The sequence below is a fragment of the Columba livia genome, chromosome 8 (genome assembly GCF_036013475.1).
Source record: "Columba livia isolate bColLiv1 breed racing homer chromosome 8, bColLiv1.pat.W.v2, whole genome shotgun sequence".
Lineage (NCBI taxonomy): Eukaryota > Metazoa > Chordata > Aves > Columbiformes > Columbidae > Columba > Columba livia.
Window position 1 is genome coordinate 20,968,607 of NC_088609.1, and position 27,576 is coordinate 20,996,182.

At 37.0% G+C, this 27,576-nt stretch overlaps 1 long non-coding RNA gene across 1 annotated transcript; it reads left to right on the plus strand.

The window, feature by feature from the left end:
- The first annotated feature begins 20,277 nt into the window (after positions 1-20,277).
- On the plus strand, positions 20,278-24,108 carry LOC135580124 (uncharacterized). The gene is made up of 3 exons (XR_010474347.1): positions 20,278-20,449; positions 22,794-22,853; positions 24,035-24,108. It is a non-coding gene; the product is annotated as an uncharacterized LOC135580124 (long non-coding RNA).
- Positions 24,109-27,576: the final 3,468 nt, after the last annotated feature.

A 27,576-nucleotide genomic window follows, 5' to 3' on the forward strand; every position in this document is an offset into this window, starting at 1 on the left:
TATTTACCTTTCACTGCATGTTCATTTCTTATGTTTTCAGATGGTTAACTGGCCAGTTTGTGTGCATCTACCACAGGTTATGTTGTGCAGGTTTAAGGCTTGGGTTTTTCTGGTGATCCAAGTGGAAGCATTTGCTATTCCTGAGAGGAAAGGCTTTTCCCTGTGGAAGACAAACTACCTCTTGGCAAGTCTAGAGATTTCTAATGTGCCAAAAAATTGTGATCTCATGCCAGTTGCCCCAGGAAAGTTTTCAGTACCATTTTTTTGTTGCAGAATGTAAGGGCAAGAGAAAGTTAAGGCCAAAACCTTTATCAGCTCACCAGCGTCTCTTCAGCTACTAATAAGCAGCTACAAAACTTTTTACTTTCCATAAACATTTTGGTTTTTTTTAATTCCTTTAGCAAAGTACTTACCAAAACATTTGGTGTATTTTTTTCCTTGATGTAATTTATCTATAATACAGAAAATAGCTTTTCTTTTGATGTAGTATTGCTTAATTGCTTTCATTTAAGTATATATTGCCCTTTGGTTTGCCTATGTCAAAGTAAACCATAATCAGAAAACTGATTCATGATCTCTAAGCCTCTATATTTTCCAGTCTTTATGAATTTCTCTTGCTCATTTCTGTTGACACTGGAATGAAAAAATATTACACATAGAGATCTAAATCTAGAGTTATAATTATCTATTTAGTAATTAAAGGGGAAAAGACCATTTAGAAAGACAATGTAATTTTTTTCTGTGATTACGAGCACAATGTTAGCCAGGATGTTCTAAGACAAAGTTACAAGATTATCAGAAAAAAAAAAAAGGTGAAAAATATTAGAAATGCTTTTTAGAAATAGGTATATGTGGATTATTTTTTAAAATAAAGACTAAGGCTGACATTTTTTCATGTTATAGTTCTCAAACTGTAAACAAGAAAAACGTAGATTTGTTACATGTAAAAAAATCCTGTAATAATCTCTACTTAACATGAATAAGTTATTTAATTACCAGTATGTTCTAAAAAAAGGCCAGAAGCCCACATGAAAATAGTGAATAATAATGTATGTCAAAATTATGTCTATTTCTATACTCCTTAAATGGTACTGCAGGAAGCCACACATCTTCTGCCCCGATTGAGCTGCAGTATGTGGGTGCAGGGTAATGACAGAATATTTTTAAATAAGACATTAAGTCTTTAGTTAACCTTAGTGAACCAGTTCATGAGTAAACCACAGTAATGTGTACACATGGAAACAAACCTATTAAAACCCCAGGAAAAGCTACATGGAGCTAAAAGAAAAAATCTTATAGGACCTGAAAAGTCTGTTTCTTTAAGCTTTCTAAGCAAATTGTCATTTATTGACCTAACTGTGGTTCCTCCTCGTGTGTCTTATTTTACACTTACTCTATTTTTTTTTTTTACCCAATTTATGCAAACCTTCAATTTGTGAAGATAATTTTCAATTCTACCAGATGCTTGCAGAACTTTCCAACCTCATGCCATCTCAGTTATGGCAAATACACACTTAGCCAAGTCATTAATATTATTAATGAACATGCTGGACAAATCCAGACAGAGGAGAGTTTCTGTCAGGTAAGCCTCCTTTGCTTTTGGTAACAAACTATGGAACATGAGTTTTGGGCTATGGTTATTCAGCCAGTTTTTGTACCTGCTATTTTGCTGTTTTGCTTGGCCAGTGTGCTCATCAAGTGCTGATGAGAATGTGAGATGTTGCCAAAACTTCCCTAAATTTGGGGTGTAAGAGGGTTTATTTCCTGCCTCTTAAACACGGATGATGCAATAGTCTGTTGGAACACGAAATTCAGTTGGTTTGACTTTTTTGGTGTTGGCATGCATATACTGTCTGTGGTTTTTCTATACTGCCTTCTAGATAGTTATAAGTAGGTGGATAATTTAATGCAGAAATTTTGGGGAAACTTAAGTGAACTGTATGGCCTGCAATTTTTCCTTTACTTTCTCTCTTTCTCACTTCCTTTTTACTTTTTTTTTTTTTTTTTTAAGCACAGGCACTCTGTTCTCATATTTTCCATCTTTTGGCAATGTTGCAAGTCCTCAGAGATAACTATAAAAACTCAGAAATCACTTTGGCCAATTATTTTAGTATCCTAGAATAAAACTGAGCATATTCCAATAATCTGGAAACAATCTGCTTTTCAGAGAGTTTCCTACGCTGTTTACTTTCCAGGATGTACACCATGCTTCAAATTTCATTTCAGCTAACATTTTAGTAATCAACATTCAAAAAGATGACAGTTTTTCATGTTGTGGAAGTCTGAGACATTCCTAAGTGGATTTAGTTTTACAGCTACATTTGTATGAACATTGAAATGACCCATAAGAGGGAAGCAATAAGACATAAACAAGTTTTTACTCAAAAACTTGGGAGAAAAAGAGACTAATAAGTCAGCATTGCACTTTATATGGCTGCAGGAAAATATTTGTGATAGGCAAATTTATACATTACCTCTACCTTATTTATTGATTATTGGGTTTGTTTAGTATTTAAACAGCATCTTGCTATCTGTAAGGCTTATCTGGCCATTAACATGTACCTCTTGATATCTGCAGGACACTTTAATGGAAAGCATTGTTGATGTAACTACTTCCTCGAGGCGTAAAATCTAGAGAAGGGAGAAAATTATTAGTCACAGTGACAGTGAACATTTGGAAATCACTTTTCTGTGCATATTATTAAAAAATCAATAAGATTAATGTAGAGAGGCCAATAGTATTTACTGTAGAAGATCAAGGGAAAATAGAACCACCATACTTTGCACTGCTTAGATTTTACTCTGTGATCTGGTTGTCTTGTGTGATGAAACTTTGAAGGACTGTAATAAAGGTCACCTTTGCTGTGGGGCAGTGGGCACCTTTCCTCCCAGCCCCGTTTCTTTAAAAAAAACTAAAATTCCTTTGTGGATATGGGTCAGCAATAGCACAACAATGCTGTACAGATAAGTAAACATCTATGGTCCAAATATATGGAAATAAATATCTACAATATCTATCTATAAAATTCTATTTGTGAAGCCATCAGTTGTTAACAAAAACCAGTAGGGAATGCCTTACTCTTCATGACTACTTGACAAAATTACAGAACCAGCAGACCTCCTTGTAATTAAAAAAAATGTGTTGTAAAAGTGACATAGGCTTAGACCAAATTCTGAAACCTTCATAAATGAAATGTAAAACTTGGAAAGTCTAGATTTCTTTTTAGTCTCTAATAAGAGCTCATCTCATTAAATATTAACACCTTTTTATTATACCTAATTTACTTATAAATCTTACTCCCACCCATTATCAACTTTCACAGACATCTCAATCAACCTTATGATTAAATCCATTTTATTCAGACTATTTTTTCCCCACTGATTTTAATTCTACCTTAATGACTCTTTTTTTTTTTTCTTTGAAAATTCATTGAACTTTGGATACTTTCTCAGTGTTTCATGTGTCACTATTTTCATTTCTTTAACTTGACTTCTTTTGTAGCTTCCAACTGTATCGTTTTATTATAAGTATGCTGGTTTGTTGAGAAAAAAAAATCTCCTAACCATATCTTTAGAATCCATGAATATTTTCTTGCAAAAGGTTTTTTCTTACTTCCCACAAGTTTAAATACAAATAATGAGAACTGCATTTTACATCTCACTCCCATGTTTTTGATAAGGGGGCCTTAATTGTGACTGAGTAACCACTGAATGTCAGCCCTGTCCTGTGACAGGTTCTTAAACTTGATAAGGTCTTAAGTCATAAAGGTCTTAAACTTTCACCTGACCAGGTGAAATTACCAGAGGCAAACAAAAGAGCCCATCTATTCCCCGGTGTTCTGGTGTGCCAGAAAATCATTAGAAGTGCATACTAGTAGGTGTCCTATAGAAAATGAAAACAAAGTAATTACCTGATTATCTCCTGCTCTCTGACAAGTCATGCACTAAGAACTAGGTAGGTTTTGCTGCATGAACTTGTCAAACACATGATATAATGGAAAGTGTTGTTTGGTTTTGTATCCAAAATTTTCCTCAATTCTGTCTCCCTAGATCCTGCATTACTGCTTCTGGCCTTTTCAGACAGAGGATGACTGAGTCCCAAGCCTACAGATTTCCGTTTGACTAAAAGTGAGATGAGTAGATGTCTATGCTACCTCTGTGATATGAAAGGATATTTTTCTATTACCATTTGCACTTGGAAGTGAAGTAAAATTCAAATGCTTTAAATTTAACAAACATTCCTGCTTAAAATACTTATTATTTTCTTACCCATACATAGTTCATTGTTGTCTAGACTGCTTTGGGCTGCTGCTGCCATTTAATTTATAAACCACTTTTGAGAGTTGCCTGTCTTTTTTTCTAATAAAGAAATTTTGTTATGCTTTGGGAGGAACTGGAATTGTTAGGTTTATCCCCTTTGCTTTTAGGTAAATGGTTTCTACTTAACCATTCCGTTTCTTTTTGAATGAGTCTTTCATTTAGATGAGCCTTTAGAAAATTTCCTAATAGGTTTCTTAAGCAATATTTTTCACCAGCATGAACAAAATAGATTAGAAATCCCACCATTTTGTTTTCTAGGGAAGTAGGCACTTCTGCAGTACATTTTGAGGATTATGTGAAAGAAAACCTGAGCAGGACAACTCCAAAATACTGCACATTCAGGAGCATTATGGACTTACACTTGTGATAGCTCGTCATAGTCAAACGCACTTGAATATTAGTGATCTCTACTCGAGGGCCCTGGTTGCCAACCAAACAAAAGAAACAGTGTGGGGATGCATTGATTGACTGGACAGAATGCCACTAGTTTGCTTTCAAATGCTACACAAGCTCCGTAATAACAAACTGAAGCATTTTAGAAATGGTTTCTGATCTTCTAAAAAAAATACACAGCAACATTCACAAGTCATATTCCATTGAGATTGCAGATTAAAATAAATTCGAAATACTGTTCAAAGATATAGAGATTTTTTTTAAGCAAAATGAGGTGTCATAATTTAAGCATCTTATCCTGAGGCAATTATGTGATTTTTAACTTTATAATGGCATACTGCATATACAGTACGTTACATTAAGAGAAAACTTAGTTGTGTTCATAATAAAACTATGACATTGACATTAAATAAGTAGGTTCACCATGATGTGCTAATCACATAATTGGCATTTATTCAGAAACATAATTCTCTGAGATGGCTTGATTGTATTCATTATCACCAGTTAGAGACCTCTTAATGTTTTTATCAGCCTGATTCAAAATGCTCAATTGGAGTACAGATGTTACTATTTGCTCCTAAATCAGCATGCTTATTAATATTTTTGTATTTCAAACATTTCTGAACTTAATTCCTGTCTTCAGCGTTGTTTTGAAAACCTGTTGGCCTCTGAAGTTATCTATGTGTCAGCAAGACTAGATGAGTTTATTCATCGAATCAAAACAATCTGAAGCTAGTTTATTTAAAGTGCTGTCATTCTCAAATCATTTCAGTTTGATTGGATACAAATTTCTTTAGTGCCCTGAGACAGCACCTGTCTCTTGATTTACCACTTCAGGAATTGGCTGATGACTCCTCAGGCCCTTAGAAAACCTCACTGGCAGAATTTTAATTTAAATATTAGTAGGTAATAGAAAATTAGCAGTAAATGCCTCCAGGTGGCTTTACGAAGGACAATGAAAATTAACAGTTTGCCGTGGACTACGAAAAGCTGCCTGATGAGTTTGCTGTTAGCTCTTCCGGTCAGAACATCTCTATACTGCTAGCTAAATATCTGTTTACCCTTTGAACTTTGAAGTAAATAATCAATTACCCTTTAAGACATCCTTGACAAACACCAAGTACTTTATAATACTGCAGAATAACATTTATCAAGCAGTTATAGATTATTAGCTGTGCTTCTTATTGCTGGAAAAGGAAAGACAATGGTGCAGTTTAGCGGCAGTAAGATTTTGAAACATCCTGGAATTATTTTGGACAAAAAGAACAATACGCTCGCAAAAAACCTACTGAGTAACTTTAGATAAACCATGAGTTGATCTTGATGAACCCAGTGTTAATCCTATTAGCATTAGCAGGAAGTTATAGGAATCCTTTATTCATTAATGGTATGTTCTCAGTATTGAAGTCAGTAGAGGAAGGTGAAAGGAAAGGTAACCCAGATGAATACAAACATGCAGGAATTGCAGCCCAGCCCACACTGTGGCTACTGCTATTACCAGAAATCTGAGGCAGGGGGCTTCTGATGTTCCAGTTTTCCCTTGTTTAGACTCAGCCTACATTTTACATATCAGGAGGCATGGGGAGAAAACCACACATCCCCTGGTCATTGCAACTAGTGGTGAGGAGCACTGCAAAAGCAACAGAACTTGGGAGGAGTGCCCTAGGGGAAAGAGAAAATAAACCCAAGGCAAAGCTATCTACTCCCTAGGATCAATTATTGTTAGATAATTTCTATACCTTAGAAAAGAAATAAATTTGTTCTGTGAATTTGAGGTACTAATATTGCTAAACATTAACAAAAAATCAAATACCTACAAGGTACTTTTAAGGTTCAGCACTTGAGCAGAAGATATCCCCAGCATTATTGATCTCATTCCTCTGCTGGCTTTTTTAATTCCCTGCTTACAAAAGAAAAATCTAGGAGTGAAATTCCCATGGTGGCAGCTTCATTTAGTTTGTTCTGATGGATTTATTTATCTTCAATTGAATGTAAGCAGAATTAAGCAGAAAGGTGGTTAATATGATTATGTTCATTTTGAAGGGGGGGGCTTTTGCTACATCTTATTTCATGTTTGCCTGAGTCTCTCTTTGACAGATATTAGTCTTTCTGTTACTAACTTGTGTTAGTAACTTACCGTTACTCTGTGTTCAATATGTTGGTAATAAACCATATTGCAAGCCACTGCGGTTCAGTGGAAATGTAAATCAGAGATTGCAAATTGTGTCATTTAAGAAGAACCTTCCCACAGTGTGCTACAGGTATGGTGGCAGTTCTCTGTCCTCTTAAGATGTGAGAACTGGAGCCATTATCTGAGACAGTTCAGTATCTCAGTCTATTGTTATTTGTGGTGACATTTGTTAGTGAGATGGCGCTAAGTTTTCTAAAGAAGCTGGTTAGGTAAATCTATTGTGTTAATAATATTAAAGCAATTTGACAATGCATTGCTTGAGGAGGCCTAGATTCCTTGTGTACGTAGACTTGAAATCCATCCTGTGTGCCAATGATATGTGCCTTTCACCATTCCTGAAAATAGTATCTGAACTTGGCCAGGTTTGAATGTTCAAAAGTTTGCAAGGACTCACAAGACTTGGAAGAATAATCAGATTTTTAAATTGAGTACTGTGAATATTCTTTGCATTGGGCATGTTACAACACTGAGTGGGACTTTCCCTTGCCATTAGACCTCTTGTTGAGAACTGTCAGGGGTCTGAGCTCTCAGTGTGCGAACCAAGGCATTTATTTTCCTCAGCATCACATGACAGTGATGCCAATGTCCAGATAACAGAGGAAGAAATTGTACTGGTACACTTGCTGAGGAGACAGGCCATGATGTGTAGGGGAGACTGGGATGAGCTTTGCCCAGAGGGGTGGCTGCATTATTGTGGGAGAGATACAGAAGAGGGCTGGAAATGGGGAGCTGAGGGGCAGGAGAAGGGAAAGACTGTGAGTCAGCAGTCAAGGGGAGACTGGGATGGGATGTTACAATTGACAGGTCTTGTTCTGAAAACTGATTCATAATTTGTCTATGTAAAGAAGTGGGTCAAAGTTTCGTTCCCAGCCTTAATGTGTCTAATTTCTGATTGTTTAACACTGTAACCTTAATAATTTTTAATTATCAATCAATGTAATGTGGGCCAGTACATATATGCATTCTAGAAGGAATATTGTGAAAGAAATTAACAGATATACAGTAATGTTGTTCTCTTGAAAGATAATTTGTGTATCTAGTGATTCTCTTATAGAGTCCCTGTCTGGTTATTAAATCCAAGGGATTTAGGTATTAATTAATTTTAAGTATTTGACTCCAGCTATTTAATTAGAGGGTAACCTGGTACCTGTCTCTTATCCATACCAGAGCTTCGGTGTTATTCTTGATTAAAGTCTGTCATTTAGAAACAATTTCTGTGCATAGAGTTGCTGTGTCAGGGCTGTGGGTGTTTTAAGACTTCGTGCATCCAGAGCAGATATATCTCAACATACACCATCTCCTTTCCCCTTCTTTTCAGGAGCGTTTCTGAGAAAAACATAGTTTTGACTGCTGTCATTCAACTAATGGAGCTCTAGTGCCAGCATAAGGTCATTTTTCAAGCTTGCTTGTAGGGGTGTTATGGTGAAGTCACGGAGTGCAATCATGACTGTATTTAGGTCAATAAGAATTTTAGCATTCACTTTAGTAGGAATTGGATTTCACTGGGTGGGTAAACTGGCAGGGCCAGGACCTGGGAGCTTTTCCTGGAGAGGGCAGAAAGAAGCAAGTGGCTTTTGCCTCTTGGGAGGAGCTGGGAATGAGAACATTCAGAGGCTATGCCCAGTGGTTGGTCACCTTACCCCATGAGCCCGCATGCTATTGTCTTTTGAAGCACATTTTGAATCCATGGGTTTATTATTTTAGAAAATAATGTGAATATCGAGATTTTGGAGCTGGATTCATTTTGATGAACTTGTCTTTACCAGAACTTCCCAAAATTCTATTGGATTTGTGCTTCAGATTAGTATTTGTAAAATGGATGTACTAATGATAATCTGTCAGAGGTGATATAGCCTTCAGCTAGTGAAGAAAAAGTGCAATGCATGAAAGAAACAAGGAGAGATCACACAAGTGATATACTCTTAGGTTCTAGTTAAGAACTTAATTGTGGACATAAATGCAACTAAATTCCATCTATTTGTGAACTTAAATAATGGAAATCAGTATATGCAAAAAGTCAGGGAGTTTCTAAATTGCTTTGCTACTTCTTTTGCCTTAGAATGTATGCTTTGAGAGATTAAGGTCATTTTACATTTAATACTCAAATATACAAATTCAGTAACTTGATACACATAGGTACCCAGTGGATATCAGTTTTATTCTGCCTGTGTTACAGATAGATAAAGTCATTATAAAGGTATTTGAGAAGAAATTAAGAATGTCAGAAAAAAGCTTCATATCATTCTGTACAAAGTACATGGAATCATTTCATAAAGCACAGGAAGGAAAGCCCCAATTTGTGCAGGTTGGAAGAAAAAAAAATATTACTAATATCTACATCTGCAATTAATTTGGACCAGTATGTGAACAGTGAAACCAGTGGCCATACTATACCAATTTTAGGGGACTCCACCTAGTGCTATCTTGTAGTCCATATGCCAGTGAGTGGAGATAACTCATTGTTCCCTGGACCACGTCTGGTTAAATTTCAAGTGAAAAGAGAATCTATTTCCTTTCTGTTTCCCCTGAAACCACTCTGTAATGCACAACCAACTGCATGATGTGAGGATAACTGAGTGATCCTTTTCAAAAGTGTGGTCTTGGTCTGGCCTAAACCACTAATCTTGTCTGCTTTTAAGTAGAGTCCATCTGTGTTAGCATTATGCACCTTATTGGTGTTGTCAGTAGTCTTAGGGTGCTTTTCCCTGTCTGTTTTTCAAGGAAGAAGGAAATATCAGACTATAAAAGATTAAAAGACATTTTTTCTTTCAGGAAGAATGTTGCTATATTCTATACTTTAAGTGTTTCTTTTATTGTTTGGAGTGTAGCATCTTTTCCCTGTGTGAGGGGTTTGGTTTTCATTTGTTTTTTAATTCCTCAAGTTGTCTGAATGGAAAATCTTGAGATGTGAAATATTTAGGTCAATTACTCACTTTGTTGGGTTTTTTTTAATGGGAGAGAGGGTCATATAGACAAACGACCCATCACTGAACTGCAGCTACTGATACAATACAAAATATCAGAAGCAAACATTTTTTGATCTTTCAGTTCTCTTGTTTCATATTTTTATGGTTACAGATTTGCAAGACTTTGAACATCGATTTATATCTGATTGCTAGAGTATAGTTTCTAAAAATCAAAGACAGAAAGACCCACAATTATTTTCACTGAAATCCTAGCACTTATTGAAAAATCTGACTTTACAATCCATAAATGCATGAGGGGGTTGTAGTTTGGATTTTATGTTATTAGGGAGCATTTTGCTTCAGATTTTAAAAACAAACAGTTGATGTGCCTTCCTAGTAAAATATGGTAGATGAGAACATTCAGTTAAAATTAATACAGATACCAAAAATAAGCATAAGAATTCACTTTTTTATTTTTTTAATTGTGATTATATGCTTACTGGGGCTTTTTCATTAAAACAGTAATAGCCATTATTTACTCTGTTTCCACAGTGAGAACAAGATAATTGTGCAAAAAGGAACTGCCAAAGTGATAATCCAGCTGTTCCTTGCTGCTTTTACCTTGAGCATTGCAAAATTCATAGCTACATTAAGCAGTAGGAACATATTTACGAAGATAGGATTGCATCTTGGGGATAGAGGGAAGCATGGGCAAAACCATAAATTAGTAACTTCATAAGACCAGGGAAAACAAGAGAGTTCTGATGAAGCAGAGTAGCTTTTGAGAAGGTCTTAGCATAGTTCAAAAATACAAGGTTTTTTTCATTGCTAAGGTTTTCTTTTGTCCTGGCAGAGCAGGACCCCAGGAGCTGTCCGGGCTCATGTTGACCTGAGTTTATGGGGTTTGATTTCCCTTGGCCAGCAGCCTCCTGCCCATGGCCTCCCTGGCTGGAGGAGGCACCATTCCCAGTGCCCAGTCCCAGTAGCTGGGACAGGACTGGCAGCCCCAGGGGGTCAGTGCGTTGCAGCCCATGGCCTGCAGACACCTCTGAAGAGCTAACAGGCTCTGAGAGAATTAAAACCAAGACTGAAATGGTCAGATTTAAAAACTAGAGTGAAAGGGATTCAACAGTTAAGGCAGATGACCTGTAGTAAGAAGAATATTGCATTAAATGAGGGGGAAGCAACCTGACTGCATGAACTGACACTCAGGAAATGGAAGTGGAAAGGACAATGGAGAGGCTGGGAAACTGTGGGACCTGATGATTAAGAAAGTCAAAGGAAGTAAACTGAACTTCCTGGACATGGAATCTGACTATGGACAGTCTGGCACAGGATTGTAGCTAAGCATTAGTCTATAGAGGGGTACAGGTAAGAGGAGAGTAAAGATGGGAAGAAAATGGGGCAGACCCTTACACAGTCCCTGGAGAGCTGCACAGTTTCAAGTAGGCTTCAGTTTCACAGACAAGAAATGTAGCCCATTAATATTAAAAAATATGGGAAAGGACCCTCCACAGAATCTGAAAATCAGTTTCTTTTAGAAAAAATGACATTTATGTTGTTTGAGTCTATCCCCCATGGATGCCTGTAGAAGCCCCCTCTGATTCTTGAGTTAACATTTCCATTGAAAAGCAAGAGAAGAGGCTGGGTGACGTGCAGAGTGCACTGTGGTTTCTGGGCTTTCTCAAAACCAGCTTCATGGTTAATCTGTATATACTGTGTGTTGTATGTAAAAAGTTGATCTTTTTAAGTTTAAGCTGTTATTTTTCTAACTGTCTGACAACCCACATAAATTCACAACTGCTTTTACGATGCTTTTTCATTATTTTTTGTTGCTTGCTAATTACTTTTCTTGCCCAATTTCATTTGCAGTTTGAATAAATAAACTGGTTCTGCCTTCAGGTTATTTTAGAAATAGTCAATATGCAGCTATAATAAAATCATAAATTTATTTGAACAGGCAGTTTTGAACATATCCTTCCACAGGGTTTTAAAGTTCTATTATTGTAGAAGCAACTTGCTTAGGACCTGCAAAGTTTCAATGGTAGTTTCTGAAGTCTGGAAAAAATTAAAATCATACATAGCTCTATATACTGTATAGGTAGTTTAAACATTTGTGTAGCAAGTTAGGTGAAAATGACTATTGTGTACTGGAATGCAAAACACTGAACAAATTTATCCTAATTTTATCTATATTTAGGGAAGTTTTAGGCCTCAATCAATATGCTGGGAGGAATCAGACGACATATTTATGGCATAATGGACAAGATTTCACCATTTTTACCCTGGGTAAAATTATGTAAACTGAATGCTCATATCCGTTTCCATGATGCTATTTTTTAAAGTGCCACTCTAGGTGATCCTATAAAATGTCATTATTCCTTTTCCCCCACTCTCCTTCAAACCACCTGAGATTATCTTTGTTACTTCAGGTGGAATTTGTCTCCAGGCATGCTTAAAAATCTATAAAGAACAGGAGAATCACTAACTTCAAGTAAAATATCTCAGAAATTGCATGTTAACATTAAGAACAGGTGGATCCTTTAGAAGAGGGACTCATTTTCTCACTTCTGTCAGTGTGGCAGCAGAATTCTGTTGTGTTGGGTATGAGGGCAGGAAGAGGAGCACAGCGGTGGCACATCAGCTGCACTTTCTTAGTTATTCTGTTAAGGATGCATAAAATAACTTTGTTTCCTTCACAGGTTTGGTTACATGACAGTTACACTGCTCTCCTGAGATGCTCTTTTCATTTGTAGTTAGATATTTATTGTTGTTTCTACACTCTCTGGTGACTGCTAGCCTGAGTGTTTTAGCCTTGGTAGGCTTTGCTCCTGAAACCCAGTGAACTCCTGACTAAGCTTGGAGCATGTATATCCCGTTTTCTCAAATACTTCGTTCCCTCTCTGTATCCCTCAAGGCTTTGTAATTAGATCATAGAAAAGAAAATGACAGCTCCAAGTAGCTTTGCACATATAAGCTTGAAAATAGAAAGGCATTAATTTCATTTTGTCCAGTATTTATATCCACACAAACACATTTGCATTTGTAACACAAAGCAGTGGGCATAGATTAGCCCTGACTTGGTATATGAAAGCACCAAGAGGGATCATTAGCAGTACTATAAATGCTAAAAATTATTTAGGTATATCTAAATAGTCACAAAGATAATTGCTTTTTAGCTACCACACGGCTATTTAATATTCTTTAGAGGTCAGTTTTCTAAGCCATATGTATTACTACATTGTGCAAAGGCAGTTAGTGGGAGCTGTGAATAAAAGAAATTTACAAAAGACCTCATAATATATAATTGTTAACAGGCGACTAGTGGCTACTACCTCAAGAATAAAAATTAGGATGTCTCATGAAGAGTAACACACATCTGGTTAATGTTCTGCAGATGTAACATGACCTTGATCTCTGGACTAGAAAAAAGATCATGGTGGCAAAGAAATTAATTCAGCTTGATTAGCCTGTGTTAGTGGCAATGGATGAGGTAATTTCTCATGCTACAGCTAGCTAAAATTTCCTTTCTTCCTCCTCTTTCCTCAAAATAACAGAAGGCTAGTAGGATCACTACCTGTTGCACCTTGTGGATATTTCTAATCATTGTCATGTGCTGCTTGTATAATGTATAAACTTTGGTAATAGGCCGGGTGTGTACTCTCATACCTGCCATAAGTAAAATATTTTGGCAAACACTGAATTAATGGATGTTTAATCAGGTTGGGAGCGGTTTTTGAGGTCAGGGTCACATCTAGATTTTATATTCAGCCAGAAAATTACTTTTTGTCTCTTTGTTTTAAGGCAGACACTTAAATGTGTGTTTCTGTTACTTCAGTAGAAGACGTGTCAAATAACCAGCCTTCTACAATATGATGGGCCAGAACTCTTAAAGGTTGAAAGCTTGAACTTGCTGTGAACCCAATGAATGGTGCTGCAGTCTGCAATATCGTACGAGTCCTAGAGCTGAGAATACTGATGTTTACTATGCTGCTGCCTCATGAATGATGAAGGGATGTAAAATGTTTATCAGCCTTTTAAACCTCTGTAAGGTTAGAGAGGGAAGCAGGAAGATGAATAGCTTACAGCATGCTTGTAAATTTTATACATAAATGACTTCTCTGCTGCTATTACATTTGACATCTGAAGGCTGCAAATCCTCATGGTTGTCCATATGATTGCAAAACATAGTATTTATCCCAACTGAAGTGTATCAGTGGCTAGTTTTCCATGAAGGGACTACCTAGGCATTGCAGGATGCAGCTAGATTTCTTCCCTCATTTTCTCTGTTACAATGTGCGATTGTTTTTGACTGCAAAAGCTGCAGTACTGTGTTTAAGCATTGTGACAGACAGGTTAATCCTGGTCGTAAAAGGAGGATTTTCTTCCCTACTTTCAAGAAAACACAAAGGACAAATTCAAATAATAGGCTAAGAAGTGGTCATAATTTGTTTCCATGTTAAGGTGCATTGTGCAACTGTTAGACTCATGTATTAGAAAGTATCCAAAGTGCAGACCAAGGGTGCAAAATGGAAAGAATGTGGCAGAAGGGCCAGATTTCTGGAATACAATTACTTTTAGAATGGAAAGGTCACTTGGGTGCCTAAGGCCTCTAGCAAGCAAGCTCTTGTAGATCTGGTTGGGCCAGATAAAGTTGTTACAGCACTCACCAGACTGTCCTTGACCTTTTGCATCCTCTCTCTCTCTAAATACATATATATGCACACACACAGTGGCATAACTGAAAAGCAGGCTGAAGGCATTGTTGGCTGAATGCAGAATTGTTTTCTTATAGGTCATAACATGGGGAATGATCTCCATTCAGAAGAATAAATCTCTTACTTGGCATCCACTGAAAACTTGGAGATCTGGCAAAAGCTACTTCTGTGGGTTTAGCCTTGACTGAAAATCAAATATTAGAACTGAACATTTATTTTATCAATAGACCCAGATTTAATTTTCTCTAAACATGAAGGTTTTCCTCATGTCATGCTTTCTTCTAGTGGAGGAGTTGATTCACCTTTCCACCTTCCAACAGGAACATTTTCATTCCTGATAGACTTTGACATGTAAAGTATGTGTCTTCCAGCAACAGCATAGGACAAACACCCTAAGAAACAGTTTTGGTTTTAAATGCTAGAAGAATATGGAACTGGAAGTATAAAATGGTAAAATTGCTTCTGCTTGTGGAATGTGACTAACCCAAGTGAAGGCCATTTTCCCAGTAGTTGGACTTGAAAATTATTTTGTAATTTAACACTCTCAGGTGTCACTGTTAGATAAAGAATCCTATTCAGCATGCTATAGTGTGTCCCTGGTCAGTGTGGAAACCTGAGCCTGATGTAATTCTGATAGGTTAAAGTTCCAAAGCAGAAGCTGGATTCTAATATTTTTTTTTCTTTTGGCTGCAAGGCTTAATAATTATTTTAAGATTTTACGTCTTCTACCTTAGAGGCATATACATTTAAAAATACTGAAGTCAGGTTTAAATTCATTCATAGGTAAAAGTTTAACCCTCTTGGTTCTGACAGATGTTATTTCCTCCAAAGCAATGTAGCTGGCAATATAAATTATTAGGATATGTTCTAGAGATTTCTGAAGTTACTCTCTGCCTCTAAAGGGAAGGCAAGGAACCTGAGTATATCCATATAGCCCTTTATACCATGTGAGACTGACAGAAGATCCTGGAAAATGTTGATGGGTGAAAGCTCCCTGTGCACCCTGGCAAGAGTTGGCGTGTGCCCTAGGAGGGTATAAAAAAAGTTTACCATGTTTAAGAATCAGTACATTTGCACCTTCCCGTTTTGCTGAGGTAACTCCGGGAGCATCTGTTCACTCTCACTGTTGAGGGGAAATGTAGAAGAAACAAATAAGGAAATTCCTGAAATCAAAGACAGCACAGCAGTTTCGACAATTACAACTTTCTGTCTGAGATCTGATGGTTAATGAGATGAAGCCTCCCAGCTGTCCCCTCTGTGGGCAGTGAGACCCTGGTACCTAGAGAGGATCAGTGCTCACAAAGCTCAGCATCAGCAGTTTCTCTTCTCAGGGGCAGAAGTACCCATGCCACAGCTGCATCTGGTAAAGGAAAACTCTCATGCTTTATTGAAAGTAGCCAAATCCACCATAAAAATGAGAGATGGCAAAATTTGGAATAAAGCTAAGCATTCCATAAAACAAGGGTGCTATAACAGCTAACTGTGTCTATAAGTTTGGTTTGTTTTTTTTGTTTTTGTTTGTTTGGTTGGTTGGTTTGGTTTGTTTCGTTTTTTTTTTTCTCCCTATTTTATGTCTTGTAGTCAATCTTTTATAGTAGCTATGTTTTCCTCCAGGCTATTCCTTTCTGTAATTTTCAGTCTTCTTTAATTGTTTCCAGTTTTCCTCCTTTAAAACAGCCTCTCAATCTTTAAGACATTTTTGTTTTCCTAATTCAGCTTTTCTTTATCAATTCATCTATATAGCTTTTTGGAGGGATGCCCTTTGCTTTGGCATTCAAGTGCCATTCATCAGGATTGAGCATAAAATCCCCTCCTGACAAGAAGTGTTATAAAATTATTGTGAACTTTATTATAACTATTATTTAGACAAATATATAAAAAGGTCACTGCTGTGATCAAATGGTTATTTCACGAAATCTAAATTAGTCTTGGATTTTGAATTAGATTCCTAACATTATACTTAGCATTTTGTATTTAGGAAGTAGACAAGCATCTTTCTTTCTATAGGATTCCATGGAAACAAACTCCTTCCTCCTATACCAGGGACTTCTCAGTATGGCAGATCAAGAGGTAATTGTCTTCTAACTTCCTCTTCATTATGTGTTTGTTCTGTTCTGCCTGTTTTTATTTTCCCTATCCTCTGCATTTTATGGCTATAGACTCTGGAACTTAGCTCTTCACAGTGTTGATACATCAGTGGGTAGCAAAATGAAAACAAAAAGCAATTCTGGATTTATTGCATCACATCTAAAAGTGGACTTGGTATTCTTTGTGTTTCTAGATGGAAACAATTCTAGGAAATAGTAAAAATTAAAGTTTTCTGTAATTTTTTATGTTGATAATCATTGCTAACTAAATGATAGCAAAAAAAAGTACTCCTGAAATGTAAAAAGTGCTTGTTCTTGTACTATGAACTATAGGCTATGAAAACATCAACCAAAACCCTGTAAACAATACACATAATTATGCTGCAACTGGAAGCCAACCAGGGCACATACTAGGCAATGTTATGAGGCATATAAATATATTATAAATCACAGTCCCTGCACAGATTGGCGAGCTAAAAGCTGGCATAAACAGTGCTGAGACAGAGAAGATGGCTGGGACAGGTAGAAACCGGATGTGTTCAGTTCTTGGCCATCCAGCAGCAGCAGTCATACTTCTCTCCCTGGTGAATCAGATTCCTGTTTGCATTATGGAAGAGGTGAGAGGGACATGAAAGAGGATAAAATGGATAAAGACTTCTCTTTTGTAAAGCTATGAACTACTAGGTGTGAAAGAATTTTGAAGATATTTCTCAGGGAAGTGGAAAATGACAGATCACACATCTTTACTATCACTGCATTGAGAGTTGCTCTAGAACAACACAAGGAGATCATCTTTGAGAGACCTTGTAACAAGGGCCAGAAACACTTGATACAGTAGAAAACAAAGACTGAGGAGGGTGTAAACTCCGTTATGTCGTTCAAAAGTAAGCAAGATGATGATCATTAGAACAGTGTCTGGAGCAGATTTTAAAGGACTAGGTTTCAATGTCTTGAGCACAGACAAGGAGATCACAATGATTCTAATTTGAAGGGAAGAGGGGTGGATGTGTTAGTTAATAGTCTGGGAAGGGTGGAAAGGCTAATTCTAGAGGGCTTTGCAGGAAGAAGACTCATGACTTCTATTCAGTCTGTGCAGATGAGCAAAAAGCAAGAAAAAGTTAAAGTTAACATTAGAAGTCAAAGCAGCAGAAAGAGCCAGTGGTGATGTTGACTATAACAATTCATGGGGGAAGCTGAAAGGACATAGAGTAGTATTTGACAGAACAAAACATCAGTCAACATAAGGCGAGAATATTCTAACTGCCAGGCAACAGCTATATTTATGTTTATAACTGTAATTGAACCATACTCTGATGACACAGTAGCATTAAAATAAAATTAGCCAGCACTTGTAGCGATAGACCGGTCTAGACCAGAACTTGCAATATTGATATGTTCCTTGGCATAATATTTATTCAGAAAACATAGAGGTAATAAAGACAAATAAATATTTCATTTTATACCAAACTTTTCGATAAAAATATATATTTACACTTCTAAAATCTTCTGATGTGATCAAATTTAATTCTTCTCTCCATCTATAACATGTGTAAGTAATATTAAGGATGTCTGTGCATGGGGTGCTAATGGCTGTATGTGCATAAGCTCAGAAATTGATATATAGATTTTCCTTATTTTACCTTTTTTCTCTTTGGTGCTTGTCAGCTGTTTTCTAGATTGATTTTGCTGCAAATGGATAGAAGTTCTAACCTAATATTAAACCAGTGCTTCAGGGTTAGTTACTACAAAACAGAGTCACAGTCCCAGCTCGTGGCCGCATACGCTTCTCCCTTTGTTTTACTTCACTGGCTTACCGTCACTCACTGGGCCTTTAATCAAACCCCCAAGTCCAACTGCAAAAGTATCAAATCATAATATTTTATGAAATATGTTTAAAAATAGCGTAAACAGTGTTGAACATGCAGCATAGTATTTTTTAGCATAAAACCAAATAGAATTTATTCTGCCATAACAGAAGCCTCCCGGTGCCGCGTTGCAGGAGGATTGTGTTCCCTGGACAAAACAACTGTTATTCAATGGAGGCCTAGAGTGTGGTGTCTAACATGATGCAGTTCATCACTAAACACAGCAAGATTTGTGATTAGAGTAACCAAACATCATTTAAGCAAAAGGATGTAAAGAGCTAACAAAAGCCAAGAGGCTACAGCATTCCCGGTTTATGTGTCATTTGCCCGCTCCATTTTGAAGACTGTTTATGGGAATTAAGGTATTTTTCCTTCTCTATAGTGTCATTCCTGTCTAGGAGGACACATAGATCTTCTAAACCTGTAAGTCCCATTCATGCAAAAGGGGACTTGCCAGCTGTCTACAACTTTGTATAGGTGTATAGCGCTTGTATGAATTGTTGAACGGAAGCATGAATGAGTGGGAGACAAATGGGTAATTCCTTCTTGCAAGGCTACCATGTGAATGCAGAAAAGGGTGGAGGAGAAGTCTACACACAATGAAATTTGCTATAGTTTTTGAGTTAAAATTCCACAAACCTCCCACTTGTATTATAAAAAGCCCCTGGTGTTTTGTGGTAAAGAGCCAATAAGCAGGGAAAATATTAGTATTATTGGTAATCTACTCTTTCATTGTTGCTTTATGTTCATTTCACTTGTGTTTCTATCCCTTTTATGGGCCCAGGTGTTTTCTTTCCTAACATAGTTCATCTTTACTACACTGTATGAGTTTCATGATACTCAAAAAGTAACTAATGTTTTGTACATCACATCTGTAGCCTATGACATTTCTTCACCAATTTTGCTTCAATTTTCTGTCTCTGAAATGATGAAGAGGGAGACAATCCTTCAAGAAAGAAGTGGGAGATGAGAAAATAGAAAGAAAGGGAAAAATCAGTGGAGAGCAGTAACAGGAGCTTTACACATTTGTGCAGTTGTAGAAGAGAAAAAAAAATATTGCCAAGCAGCAAGCATGACAGAGTGAATCTTCTATGGGAATGTTGCATCGCACAATGCATAATATTTTACCTCATTGAGACTGATTTCCTAATTTAGAGTCAGAACTTGCATTTGTTGCTTGAGTAGAAGAAGATACTTGAGGAAAACCATTACTCAGCACCCAGGCATTGATTCCATCCCACCATCTATGCATAGGGTTAAAGAAGGCAGTATCTTTTTAATTAGCAGTCTGGCAGCAAGGCCCCATAATGAGACTCCTTGAGTGCTGACTGATGAATCATGCAGTCTACTACATACATATTACCTATTCATTGTTTCATCTGCTGCCTTCCCTAAGTCTCCTTTGCCGGCAGGGTGGACCCAGTCACTGATAGAGCAAATTTTGGTGCAAAGGCTTTCATTTGTTTCATGAATTGGTATATGCTGCTCAGATTGTCTTCTGTTGAAATTTACATTGGGAATGTTCTGTGACCCTTTTGTTTCCATTTCCAAACTGTTTGGACTTCTCAGCAGTTTGTGTGAATGAGTAATTAGAACACCAACAGGTCACATAATCTCCAGCAGTGTTGGGGTCAAGTGAGTTTTGGTTTTGCTGAGCAGGAAGAAAACAAACTATATGATTGCTTTCTGAAGCGATTTTTCTCTCTAGAGGTGAGTGAGCAGTTATGGACCAGTGTTAAGAAAGTTTATACTGACATTTACTGTTTGATATGAAAATTCTGCTTCTTTCTTCTGTAGGCACCTGTGTTTTTCAGAATTGCAAAAAACTGGGCTGGCTGAACTCTGTGCCTGGAGCTGTGTTCCAAAATGTTACATGGCCAAGAGTCACACTGTCCCCTGACTTTCACTTTACTTCCTATACATTTGCAAATGAGGACTATGTCATTACCACTGTCTTCTAACTTCTCAGGTAGGACCTGCCTCTGTGTATGCAAACTGCACCCTGCAGTGGAATATAGAAACCCTGCACACCTTTCAAGCACTCAAGGCTTCTGACTGGGTCTCTCACACATGTAGTTTCTATATGAGCAGCATGAAGGCTCAGAGCCAGCACCCTTCAGTACTGATGAATGTAGTACATCAAAGCTTGAAAAACTGCAGCTTCTTGCTTGCTTTTTGATCCTGTGTGTAGATACTGGGGACTGACATGGTCTGTGCTGCATAATCTAATCAGTGTTCACACAGGTCCTTCTACAAAATCAGTGTTCCAGAATGTAGTCTGAAAATATGACTGTGAATCCCTGTCACTCAGCACCTCATGATAAGATGCATCGCTAAATATGGCTGTCTTTTTTTCTGAATTAGGGTCTGATTGGCTAGTTATAGTATGGAGTTAACATATAAAGCTTATTGAAGAACAAGAATGGAATTCATTCCAGCAATTTATTTAGGGCTGGTGTCAGGCACTTACTCTGATACCTACAACAACTGTCTTTTGCAGACTTAGACTCCTTCAGCTGAGATTCTTTAATCTGCAGATCCACTGTAATCTTTAGTATTAGACAATATGGTTTCTCTTAATGCATTAAAATTTAAGCTTGTACTTCGGAAAGCAAGTTTTTATCTTACTGAGAGCATGTCAAAAACAAGTATATGGTATGAGGACAAAGTGCAACCTGGTCCAGTAGAAAAACGCTTAAGGAAAGACTGTAAGAACATATCAAGCATTCAGTCACGCTGTCCCTGATAGACTTTCTATTTTTTTAGCAGTCTCTGGTTAAAGGAGTTTCTAAGCTGGAGGCTGGTGTTTAGTAGGACTTGATGAGTTTTTCTTCAAAGAATGCTATTAAAAAACCCCACCAAAACCAACATGCTTTGTGGCTCCAGAATATTGTGCAGCATTGGGTTTCCTTATTTACTTATGAATTCTGTGTGATAAGTACTGCGAACAGTTTTATAACTACACTGCCTGGATGTATGTTAGTGTTCCTCTGTTCAGCATCTGGAACTTAGTATATGATAAATTTAGATATTTGTCCATAGACTCTGGAGAATGGTCCATGAGTTATAAAAGATAACACATATTTATGATGAAACCTGACAAGTATATCTGCCCTCATAATATCTAATTGAGATTAGTAAATTGGAGATTAGAGATTATTTTACAGATGATAAAGATAAAGCAAAAGGTACAAAAGTCAGAAAATTAAAATCACTCTCCGCTTTCCAGCATTTTTTTTTATATTTGATGAAAATGTACTATCTAAATGTGTCATATCCAGTCCAGTTTTGTTGACGCATCCTAGCTGAAAAAGTAAGGAACTCAAACTACCCATAACTTCTCCCCAGTTGACTTCAGACAAAACGATTTAACCCCAAAAGTTATGATTAACCAGGAAACAGAGGACAGCACTGAATTCAGGAAACATAATAATTCATTCTTTTTCAAAAGGCTACACCTGATACTGTCTGACACTTTTTGCAATTATTTTATTTAAAATTACTTTATCTCTTTGTGGTACCTGTTACTTTGAGGTGAATATCATTCTATAGACATAAAAGGACACAGTTTATAGGAATGCATAGAAGTGATTGAAATCAGTTGTATTTATTCAGAATATATATACTCGTGCACACTCAGAAACAGAATATGTTTATGCTTGCAAAAATGTAATAAACTACAAATGTTTCCAAAGCAGAAATAAAGTTGAAGTGATAAAATGCAATGTGACTGTAATCTGGTGATGTATAACCCTAGTATTACTGGTAAAATATAGTAAGTAAAACTATCAAATACTCTCTAGACTTGATCTAAAAAACAGAAAGTTGAGTATATAGTCTTATTTATTTTCATCTTCTAACCTGTCACGGTAGCATGATTGCCATTCAAAGATGTAGTTCTTGAATAAGTGTCAATATAAACCAAACTGTGTGGGATTATATATCTTTAGCTAAATGGAAGCAATATGATACAGTTCATTAAATCTAAACACCTCACCCATTCATCTTTACAACATACCTATTAAGGTTTCTGGATGAGAAATGTTATTGAGGGTACAGACCGTTTTTAGCAGTGTTAGAAGAGCAAAACAAGTAAAAATAAGTTGTTCCTGTGAATTGCATTTGAATTATTTTTTTTTAGTTTAAATAACATTTGCTACATATACCACTTCCCACAAATGTTTAGTACATATCACCCTGAAATATGAAATGTGGGTACATTTACTTTGCAGTGCTGGAAAAACAGAGTGGTGTGCTGTTCTATTTTCCTGCTGTGCTATACATTATATTGTTATTTTTATCTTTCCACAAAGAGGACTCGTGTAATACAAGGAAACACTCCTCTGGCATATAACTAACTCCACCTAATCATGGTAAGTTACTGTGTGTCATTGTTGTTACCTGCAATTCATATTAAGATAAGTTTCATAAACTTCTAAGGCAAGGAAAGTCTGTATTTAAAGGCTTCTAAAGCCACATTTCTATTTCACAAATAAAAATTTATTTGGTAGCAGAAAACATCCAAGCACTTTAAAATATAGTTTTGCAACTGTGGTGTACTGTTAAATTTAGTACACCTTTTACGTGTAAGTACTTCACCACTGTATTTTATAATAGCATAATCTACACTTACAGATTACCCTATGGACTTCACATTCACTGTACCAATTTATTCAGACTTCTTGTCTGGACTGTAAAAGCATTTCTTCCTCTCTAGCTAAGGTTAAAGAAATGCAGCATTAAATAAACTAAAGGGAAAATTATGCTATTAAGGTCAGTGAAATAATACAAAATATAAGACTAAATGAAAATAAGGAGGAAAGAAGCTTTAAAATGTGTTCTTTTTAATAACAAAACTACTGTTAGATGCAGAGACAAAAAGAGATCATGGTCAAAAAATTATTCAGGAAACGAAAGTAGTGGCTATGTCAGGAGTTTATTGAACTGGATTTGAAATCAATGTTATTGTATCTTTTGACTGAGGTTGCATTGTAAGGATCATTTTCAGCAATGGACCTGATAGTTTCTCAGCAGTGCTGGAGAGAACAATGATTGATCCAAAATATATACAATAACTGGCTTTCCAGTTGTTCCCAATAAAATATTAACAATAACCATGTGGAGATTTCCTTTCAAACTCTTTGAAACAGCTATTGCCTACAGTTATTTTTGAGTACTTTATAGTGCAAACATTGGTATAGCCATTTCAAATGTCAATGATATTTAAGCATTATGTTTACCTGCTAATGATGTTAAGTGTCAAGATTTCACAATAAAGTGTTTACTGTAGCTCCATTATATTTTTTCTTTTTTTTTTCTTTTTTTTTTTCCTTTTTTTTTTTTTTTTGTTCAAGGCGAATCTGTCTCCATTTGCCCCATACCATTCATGCCAGCCAAACCTCAACCTGTTTAGCCTTTATTCCCCTCCTCTTCCCTTGGCATGACTCCAGCATTTTATGTGTTTGATGAGAAGCACCTTCTTTTGCTAATTATGTCTGTTGAAGACTCAGAGGAACATATTTCCTGTATTTATTCCATTTATCCTTCCTCACAGGTAACATTGAACTACCTGAATATTCGGAGAAGGGTTGGCTAGTAGACCTGACAGACTTGGCCCATTTCCTGTCTGTAAGTATTGTCAACAGTGTGTTAGATAGTGGGAAGAAGGTCAGTAGTAAGAGAATGAAGATGAATGTGAGGAAAAGCATGAGGTAGTGGGAAGACTTATTTTTAATCCATATAATGTCACTGAGACACAGCATCTCACAAAGAGCCAGATCAGTTTGTCCAAAGGGACAGTGAATATGAGCACAATGGTGGGAGCAAATATTCCCAGTATGCAATACGTTTTGAAACTGTAGGCTGTATGTCACCCAATGCATCTTAAATCTCTAGCCCATAATGCCATACAAGGATTTACAAAATGCAGAGTTGCATATGGTACAATGCATAGTGCCAAGTGAGGTTAGAATCTGTTGTAGAATAATGGATACCTGTCTAAACCCTGTTTATTTATTTTCAAATTGTATGTAGCTGCAGTTTAATATTTTAAATTATTGTTCATAAAGCATGCTGTAAAATAAAAAGCAATGCACATGTCTTAAGGTTCAGTGGCAATGTTCAAACATACCTAGAACAGCATAAGTAGACTTTCTGGCTTTTGCTCCGGTGTTTGGACACCTCTTTTGTCACTGAATCATAAAATCATAGAATAGTTTGGGTTGGAAGGGACCTTCAAAGGTCGTCTAGTTCAGTCCCCCTGCAATGAGCAGGGACATCTTCACCCAGATCAGGTTGCTCTGAGCCCTGTCCAGCCTGGCCTTGAATGTTTCCGGGGATGGGGCATCTACCACCTCTCTGGGCATCCTGGGCCAATGTTTTACCACACTCATTGTAAAAAATTTCTTCCTCATGTCTAGCCTGAATCTCCCCTCCTTTAGTTTAAAACCATTACCCCTTTACTGTCATAACAGGCACTGCTGAAAAGTCTTTCTCCAACCTTTTTGTAGGCCACTTTTAAGTATTAAAGGGCTGCAATAAGGTCTCCCCGGAGCCCTCTCTTCTCCAGGCTGAACAACCCCAAATCCCTCAGCCTTTCCTCTTAGGAGGAGTGGTCCAGCCCTCTAATCATTTTGGTGTTCTTCTCTGGCCCCCTCTCCAATAATCATTTGTTGCCCATCTTGGACAACTTTTAGTCTCATCAGAGTAGGTTTTGCTATGCTTTGCATAGTCACAGCATGGCTGCTTTTAAGCATGTATTCCTGAGACAGATGAGCACTGAGTACATCTCATTTGTACAAAACCTCTAAAAGTTGCTTGTGATTTAAATCCAGGAGAGCAATAATTACTGTGTGGTTTTTTTTTTTTCAGTGTTGGTTTGTATTATCTCTTTTCTCTTGTGTTTACAGACTGTACATTTGTAAGGTGAAATCCCTCTTTAATATAGGCTTTGCTTTTCAGAGAACCCACTGGATTTCTCTTGTGCAAGCATTTAATAATAACAGTAAGAGTGATGGTTAAGATTACAAAAATACTTTTTCTTCCCTCAAAGCATCTCTTCACAATGGCTGACAGCAGGAAAAAAATCATTGCGCTTAATGGCAGAGAACAGGTAAATCTTCAACCTTGTGACTCTATTGTACTCCCTTACATCATCCCCTACTAATACTTAATTCTTTCAAAAATCTTTTGACTGGCTCTTCTTTCTCCTCTGAGCTTCATTTTCCTAACTCTTTTCATGCCTTTTAATACAGTTAAGAAGCTTAAAGAGACTTAAGAGAAAAATCTCTTTCCCTTTCTTTTCTTTTTTTTTTTTTTTTTAAACATGGGAAGTCTTCAGGGTGTCTCCTAAGAACAAGCTGTTTTCTGAGGTTACAGTGATTGTGTCAGCAATCTGTACAGCCACGTAGCACTTAACTACTAATGCAAAATCCGTTTTTTCTGAAGGAGTCATTCCCTGGGCTTCATTGGGGTCAGAATCAGGCCTGTTTCATCTATCACTCCCCACATTTCAGCATTTCTAATTAAATGGAAGAGAAGTGGTCCAAGTACCAGTGGCATGAAATACTGACTTTCTAGCAAAGATACTTAAAAAGAACATCTGTGAAATCCCTTGTTATATCCGAGGCTCCCAGCAGTGGTATTTGTACCAGACTAGCACATCAGAACAATGTGCTCCCTTTTTCACGTGGGATGACCATGAGGTTTGTGAGCTGGCCTAGGGCTGACATACAGGAGAGAGCTGCTCCCAAGGGAGCCACTGGCTTCCTCTTCATCATATGCAGAAAATTGCTTGGGCAACAGCTACAAGAAAGAAGAGGAGCTTAAAAAGCTTAATTCCCTTGATTTTGCCTCCAGGCTACAAGAGCTTGGGCAATGAATGCTGCCTTCCTCAAGGCCTGCAGGTGGCACAGAGCTGTGCCAGGAGGAGCCACAGCAGGCTGTGCTCAGTTCCTGAATTACAGCTTCTGAAAAGTCCTGTTCCCCCATGTGTGCTGCATGTTTTGTTGAGTTATCCCATGCTCCTTGTACATCTATGACACAAGAAAGCAAGGCAATAATAATATTAGAAAAAATTTCTGTCTTGCAGCACAAAATAGTGAGAGAGAGACTGTTGAGAGGCAGCAGCGGTGTCATTTCAGGATTTTCATTCGCAGTTCAGCCTGAGTTTTTGTCTGACCTTGGCCAAATCCAGTTCCTTTGCTTTTTGGCTTCAGAAAATAGCAAATCCCAGAGGTAATCTGCAGATAAAATCTGTTAATGAGTATGAGACATTATTGTTATGCAAATAAAAACTCTAAAAGTGTTTAGATATTATGATTTGAATAAATATTAATGGAAATGTTTTATTTTTATTATGGAGAGAAGGCAGCTACCTGCCTGCTCACAACATTTTTGTTCTTGTTGTGGTTTCAAATGTTCCATGGAAGACCTGAGATAAGGTTTATGTGCAAGTGGTTCTGTAGGATAGTAATGCTTAGAAAAATGTCTTGTATGAACAGATTAATCATGATAACGCAACTGCAAGCCTATTGCCTGAAATTTCTTAGTGGTGCAGGGGGGCTAGCTATCTGAAATTAGGTGATTTATACCATAATTGAGCTCCCTATCAAAAATGGTTGGATTTTCAACATTTAGTACCCACAGCTCCTACTAAATTAAACTTCATTAACTTATGAAAAGTCACAGTGGGAACATCAGGACCAGTACTAGAATGAAGGGATTCCTGCCAGACAACATAGCGTTCACACCACTGATCTCTATTATAGCGAAGTTTGTATAAGCATGAAAAGTTCAGCATACAGAATGAAGATCTTAAGCATAAAAAATGGAGAGAAAATGAAATTTTAGGTTGACTGAAGTCAGTGACTGTATTGATCATAATTCAGCTAGGGCTTAATTTAACCCTTTGGGCTTGATTCCTATGTGCAGTAAGCATTTATTTGTCCTTGGTAGCAAATAATTATTACGTAGTATGAAAATACACTTCAAGTTGCTAGAATCATGTGAAGTAACCTTAGCAGAGAATCGGGTTCCTGTAAGGAAGATTGGATAGGATAAAGCAAACATAATGTTGTTCCCTGTGGAAAGTTACTG